The sequence below is a fragment of the Salvelinus namaycush genome, unplaced genomic scaffold, assembly GCF_016432855.1.
Source record: "Salvelinus namaycush isolate Seneca unplaced genomic scaffold, SaNama_1.0 Scaffold1157, whole genome shotgun sequence".
NCBI classification, from domain to species: domain Eukaryota; kingdom Metazoa; phylum Chordata; class Actinopteri; order Salmoniformes; family Salmonidae; genus Salvelinus; species Salvelinus namaycush.
Genome location: NW_024057850.1, coordinates 1 through 7,500, shown reverse-complemented (window position 1 = coordinate 7,500; position 7,500 = coordinate 1). Strand labels below are relative to the sequence as shown.

Sequence of the window (7,500 nt, the reverse complement as noted above, 5' to 3'; positions counted from 1 at the left end):
GTGGGACTATTGTGAAAGGAATTGTAATGATTTCAAAATAGTCCCGTGTTGTACAAACCCTGGAGAAAACTGTAAAACAGAAGAAAATGACAGCCAAATGCTGTGTGAAGTTAGTGTGAGTTTTCGATTAGAATATTCCTCAAGAAGTAATCCAAGAACTGTGTGTTGTCTCTCCTGGGTCTGTTGTGTAGTCCTGTCAGTTTGGAGAGTCTCCACTTCTAAAGAAAAGCTTCAGCACTTTTCCATTCGTTTTATAGTAGAGAAAGGTCTGAAAAAAAATACCTGGAAACTTCTAACCAATTGGAGGGATGGAGAGAAATATAAAAATACTCTCTCTCTCTCTCTCTCTCTCTCTCTCTCTCTCTCTCTCAAAATGATTTGTAAAGTGTTACTGCCCTCTCCTGGCCATTGAAAATCTTGTCAGTTCTAGGTATGTCCAACAGGGGGTGGACATACCTGGTGCTGCCTCTGGTACTTCAGGCATGAGGAGGGTACAACTTATTGGTCCCCATGTTCAGCTACCTTTATAGACTCCTGCTCAGGAGTCTGAAGGGACTTCATCAGAATTACTCATTAATTTAATGGAGTAGTCATCCCACAGGGGAGTTAGGGAGACAGAGACAGGAAGAGGGAGAAGAAGGAGAGAGAGAGGCAGGAAGAAGGAGAGAGAGGAAGATAGAGAACGATGATGTAGTAGGAGCAAGGCATCATGGGAATGGGAATAGTATGGTAATGAGGATGATCAGAATGCCAGGATGACAGTGAAGGATGATGGGATTTCAGCTCTCCTGGTGTGTGTGTGTGCGTGTGTGTGCGTGTGTGTGGCCTTTAAATCAGAGAGAGGAGGAGAAGGAGCGTAACGAAGTGACTCTTAGTCTTTCACTATGACAGCTCTGTCACTACAGCAGAGTGGCTGTCATCAGGAGGAGGGCTGCATTCTAGCAACACAGTCATTATGAAATGAAACATTACTGAAACTTAGGTGTGAAGGACAAGTAAGGCACCCGTTAAATACTGTGATTATTGAATTGTGCTGTTCATTACACAATGGTATGTGTCTGTATTTTGCATATTTACATATTCACCGTTTAAGGCTTGGAATCTACAGGTGTGGGTGTCGTTAGAGTTGTGGCTTATCAGAAGAGGAGCCTCGTAACGTTTTACTAAAACACTTGAGTCACCTTGACCTCGATGACATTAGGCTTACTATGAATTAAATGACCATGTTTTTCCCTTCAGAATTGGACTGTTTCTTGAACTGTTACCTTTCAAGGGCAGAAGCCAGAGGAGGCTGGTAAGACTGTGGATTATAGTTGTATTTAGGATTGAGCTAATAACAGCTGTTTCATTCATATGGGGTTAAATCAATCCACAATGTAGCTAATACATGTTATTCAAAACTAGAGCGACCATCCTAGAGATGATATTATCATTATGCAGCATGTAGGAAGTAACCATCCTAGAGATGATATTATCATTATGCAGAATGTAGGAAGTAACCATCCTAGAGATGATATTATCATTATGCAGCATGTAGGAAGTAACCATCCTAGAGATGATATTATCATTATGCAGAATGTTGGAAGTAACCATCCTAGAGATTATATTATCATTATGCAGCATGTAGGAAGTAACCATCCTGGAGATGATATTATCATTATGCAGAATGTAGGAAGTAACCATCCTAGAGATGATATTATCATTATGCAGCATGTAGGAGTAACCGTCCTAGAGATGATATTATCATTATGCAGAATGTAGGAAGTAACCATCCTAGAGATGATATTATCATTATGCAGAATGTAGGAAGTAACCATCCTAGAGATGATATTATCATTATGCAGAATGTAGGAAGTAACCATCCTAGAGATGATATTATCATTATGCAGAATGTAGGAAGTAACCATCCTAGAGATGATATTATCATTATGCAGAATGTAGGAAGTAACCATCCTAGAGATGATATTATCATTATGCAGAATGTAGGTCTATATAGGAAGTAACCATCCTAGAGATGATATTATCATTATGCAGAATGTAGGAAGTAACCATCCTAGAGATGATATTATCATTATGCAGAAAGTAGGAAGTAACCGTCCTAGAGATGATATTATCATTATGCAGAATGTAGGAAGTAACCATCCTAGAGATGATATTATCATTATGCAGAATGTAGGAAGTAACCATCCTAGAGATGATATTATCATTATGCAGAATGTAGGAAGTAACCATCCTAGAGATGATATTATCATTATGCAGAATGTAGGAAGTAACCATCCTAGAGATGATATTATCATTATGCAGAATGTAGGATGTAACCATCCGAGAGATGATATTATCATTATGCAGAATGTAGGAAGTAACCATCCTAGAGATGATATTATCATTATGCAGCATGTAGGAAGTAACCATCCTAGAGATGATATTATCATTATGCAGCATGTAGGTCTATATAGGAAGTAACCATCCTAGAGATGATATTATCATTATGCAGAATGTAGGAAGTAACCATCCTAGAGATGATATTATCATTATGCAGCATGTAGGAAGTAACCATCCTAGAGATGATATTATCATTATGCAGCATGTAGGAAGTAACCATCCTAGAGATGATATTATCATTATGCAGCATGTAGGAAGTAACCGTCCTAGAGATGATATTATCATTATGCAGAATGTAGGAAGTAACCATCCTAGAGATGATATTATCATTATGCAGAATGTAGGAAGTAACCGTCCTAGAGATGATATTATCATTATGCAGAATGTAGGAAGTAACCATCCTAGAGATGATATTATCATTATGCAGAATGTAGGAAGTAACCATCCTAGAGATGATATTATCATTATGCAGAATGTAGGAAGTAACCATCCTAGAGATGATATTATCATTATGCAGAATGTAGGAAGTAACCATCCTAGAGATGATATTATCATTATGCAGAATGTAGGATGTAACCATCCGAGAGATGATATTATCATTATGCAGAATGTAGGAAGTAACCATCCTAGAGATGATATTATCATTATGCAGCATGTAGGAAGTAACCATCCTAGAGATGATATTATCATTATGCAGCATGTAGGTCTATATAGTAAGTAACCATCCTAGAGATGATATTATCATTATGCAGAATGTAGGAAGTAACCATCCTAGAGATGATATTATCATTATGCAGCATGTAGGAAGTAACCATCCTAGAGATGATATTATCATTATGCAGAATGTAGGTCTATATAGGAAGTAACCATCCTAGAGATGATATTATCATTATACAGAATGTAGGAAGTAACCGTCCTAGAGATGATATTATCATTATGCAGAATGTAGGAAGTAACCGTCCTAGAGATGATATTATCATTATGCAGAATGTAGGAAGTAACCATCCAAGAGATGATATTATCATTATGCAGAATGTAGGAAGAAACCATCCTAGAGATGATATTATCATTATGCAGAATATAGGAAGTAACCATCCTAGAGATGATATTATCATTATGCAGAATGTAGGTCTATATAGGAAGTAACCATCCTAGAGATGATATTATCATTATGCAGCATGTAGGTCTATATAGGAAGTAACCATCCTAGAGATGATATTATCATTATGCAGAATGTAGGAAGTAACCGTCCTAGAGATGATATTATCATTATGCAGAATGTAGGAAGTAACCATCCTAGAGATGATATTATCATTATGCAGAATGTAGGAAGTAACCGTCCTAGAGATGATATTATCATTATGCAGAATGTAGGAAGTAACCATCCTAGAGATGATATTATCATTATGCAGAATGTAGGAAGTAACCATCCTAGAGATGAAATTATCATTATGCAGAATGTAGGAAGTAACCATCCTAGAGATGATATTATCATTATGCAGAATGTAGGATGTAACCATCCTAGAGATGACATTGTCATTATGCAGAATGTAGGAAGTAACCATCCTAGAGATGATATTATCATTATGCAGAATGTAGGAAGTAACCATCCTAGAGATGATATTATCATTATGCAGCATGTAGGAAGTAACCATCCTAGAGATGATATTATCATTATGCAGCATGTAGGAAGTAACCATCCTAGAGATGATATTATCATTATGCAGCATGTAGGAAGTAACCGTCCTAGAGATGATATTATCATTATGCAGAATGTAGGAAGTAACCATCCTAGAGATGATATTATCATTATGCAGCATGTAGGAAGAAACCATCCTAGAGATGATATTATCATTATGCAGAATATAGGAAGTAACCATCCTAGAGATGATATTATCATTATGCAGAATGTAGGTCTATATAGGAAGTAACCATCCTAGAGATGATATTATCATTATGCAGCATGTAGGTCTATATAGGAAGTAACCATCCTAGAGATGATATTATCATTATGCAGAATGTAGGAAGTAACCGTCCTAGAGATGATATTATCATTATGCAGAATGTAGGAAGTAACCATCCTAGAGATGATATTATCATTATGCAGAATGTAGGAAGTAACCGTCCTAGAGATGATATTATCATTATGCAGAAAGTAGGAAGTAACCATCCTAGAGATGATATTATCATTATGCAGAATGTAGGAAGTAACCATCCTAGAGATGAAATTATCATTATGCAGAATGTAGGAAGTAACCATCCTAGAGATGATATTATCATTATGCAGAATGTAGGATGTAACCATCCTAGAGATGACATTGTCATTATGCAGAATGTAGGAAGTAACCATCCTAGAGATGATATTATCATTATGCAGAATGTAGGAAGTAACCATCCTAGAGATGATATTATCATTATGCAGCATGTAGGAAGTAACCATCCTAGAGATGATATTATCATTATGCAGCATGTAGGAAGTAACCATCCTAGAGATGATATTATCATTATGCAGCATGTAGGAAGTAACCGTCCTAGAGATGATATTATCATTATGCAGAATGTAGGAAGTAACCATCCTAGAGATGATATTATCATTATGCAGCATGTAGGAAGTAACCGTCCTAGAGATGATATTATCATTATGCAGAATGTAGGAAGTAACCATCCTAGAGATGATATTATCATTATGCAGAATGTAGGAAGTAACCATCCTAGAGATGATATTATCATTATGCAGAATGTAGGATGTAACCATCCGAGAGATGATATTATCATTATGCAGAATGTAGGAAGTAACCATCCTAGAGATGATATTATCATTATGCAGCATGTAGGAAGTAACCATCCTAGAGATGATATTATCATTATGCAGCATGTAGGTCTATATAGTAAGTAACCATCCTAGAGATGATATTATCATTATGCAGAATGTAGGAAGTAACCATCCTAGAGATGATATTATCATTATGCAGCATGTAGGAAGTAACCATCCTAGAGATGATATTATCATTATGCAGAATGTAGGTCTATATAGGAAGTAACCATCCTAGAGATGATATTATCATTATACAGAATGTAGGAAGTAACCGTCCTAGAGATGATATTATCATTATGCAGAATGTAGGAAGTAACCGTCCTAGAGATGATATTATCATTATGCAGAATGTAGGAAGTAACCATCCAAGAGATGATATTATCATTATGCAGAATGTAGGAAGAAACCATCCTAGAGATGATATTATCATTATGCAGAATATAGGAAGTAACCATCCTAGAGATGATATTATCATTATGCAGAATGTAGGTCTATATAGGAAGTAACCATCCTAGAGATGATATTATCATTATGCAGCATGTAGGTCTATATAGGAAGTAACCATCCTAGAGATGATATTATCATTATGCAGAATGTAGGAAGTAACCGTCCTAGAGATGATATTATCATTATGCAGAATGTAGGAAGTAACCATCCTAGAGATGATATTATCATTATGCAGAATGTAGGAAGTAACCGTCCTAGAGATGATATTATCATTATGCAGAATGTAGGAAGTAACCATCCTAGAGATGATATATCATTATGCAGAATGTAGGAAGTAACCATCCTAGAGATGAAATTATCATTATGCAGAATGTAGGAAGTAACCATCCTAGAGATGATATTATCATTATGCAGAATGTAGGATGTAACCATCCTAGAGATGACATTGTCATTATGCAGAATGTAGGAAGTAACCATCCTAGAGATGATATTATCATTATGCAGAATGTAGGAAGTAACCATCCTAGAGATGATATTATCATTATGCAGCATGTAGGAAGTAACCGTCCTAGAGATGATATTATCATTATGCAGCATGTAGGAAGTAACCATCCTAGAGATGATATTATCATTATGCAGCATGTAGGAAGTAACGTCCTAGAGATGATATTATCATTATGCAGAATGTAGGAAGTAACCATCCTAGAGATGATATTATCATTATGCAGCATGTAGGAAGTAACTGTCCTAGAGATGATATTATCATTATGCAGAATGTAGGAAGTAACCATCCTAGAGATGATATTATCATTATGCAGAATGTAGGAAGTAACCGTCCTAGAGATGATATTATCATTATGCAGAATGTAGGAAGTAACGATCCTAGAGATGATATTATCATTATGCAGAATGTAGGAAGTAACCATCCTAGAGATGATATTATCATTATGCAGAATGTAGGAAGTAACCATCCTAGAGATGATATTATCATTATGCAGAATGTAGGAAGTAACCGTCCTAGAGATGATATTATCATTATGCAGCATGTAGGAAGTAACCGTCCTAGAGATGATATTATCATTATGCAGAATGTAGGAAGTAACCATCCTAGAGATGATATTATCATTATGCAGAATGTAGGATGTAACCATCCTAGAGATGATATTATCATTATGCAGAATGTAGGAAGTAACCATCCTAGAGATGATATTATCATTATGCAGCATGTAGGAAGTAACCGTCCTAGAGATGATATTATCATTATGCAGAATGTAGGAAGTAACCATCCTAGAGATTATATTATCATTATGCAGCATGTAGGAAGTAACCGTCCTAGAGATGATATTATCATTATGCAGCATGTAGGAAGTAACCATCCTAGAGATGATATTATCATTATGCAGAATGTAGGAAGTAACCGTCCTAGAGATGATATTATCATTATGCAGAATGTAGGAAGTAACCATCCTAGAGATGATATTATCATTATGCAGAATGTAGGAAGTAACCATCCTAGAGATGATATTATCATTATGCAGAATGTAGGTCTATATAGGAAGTAACCATCCTAGAGATGATATTATCATTATGCAGCATGTAGGTCTATATAGGAAGTAACCATCCTAGAGATGATATTATCATTATGCAGAATGTAGGAAGTAACCGTCCTAGAGATGATATTATCATTATGCAGAATGTAGGTCTATATAGGAAGTAACCATCCTAGAGATGATATTATCATTATGCAGCATGTAGGTCTATATAGGAAGTAACCATCCTAGAGATGATATTATCATTATGCAGAATGTAGGAAGTAACCATCCTAGAGATGATATTATCATTATGCAGAATGTAGA

At 35.8% G+C, this 7,500-nt stretch overlaps 1 protein-coding gene across 1 annotated transcript in view; it reads right to left on the bottom strand.

Moving 5' to 3' along the window:
• LOC120035933 (claudin-11-like) overlaps positions 1-190 on the bottom strand; it is a 3,393-nt gene extending 3,203 nt beyond the window's left edge. The window contains exon 1 of the mRNA XM_038982413.1: positions 1-190. This exon is cut by the window's left edge and continues 431 nt beyond it. The gene's annotated coding sequence lies outside the window, so the exon portion shown is untranslated.
• Positions 191-7,500: the final 7,310 nt, after the last annotated feature.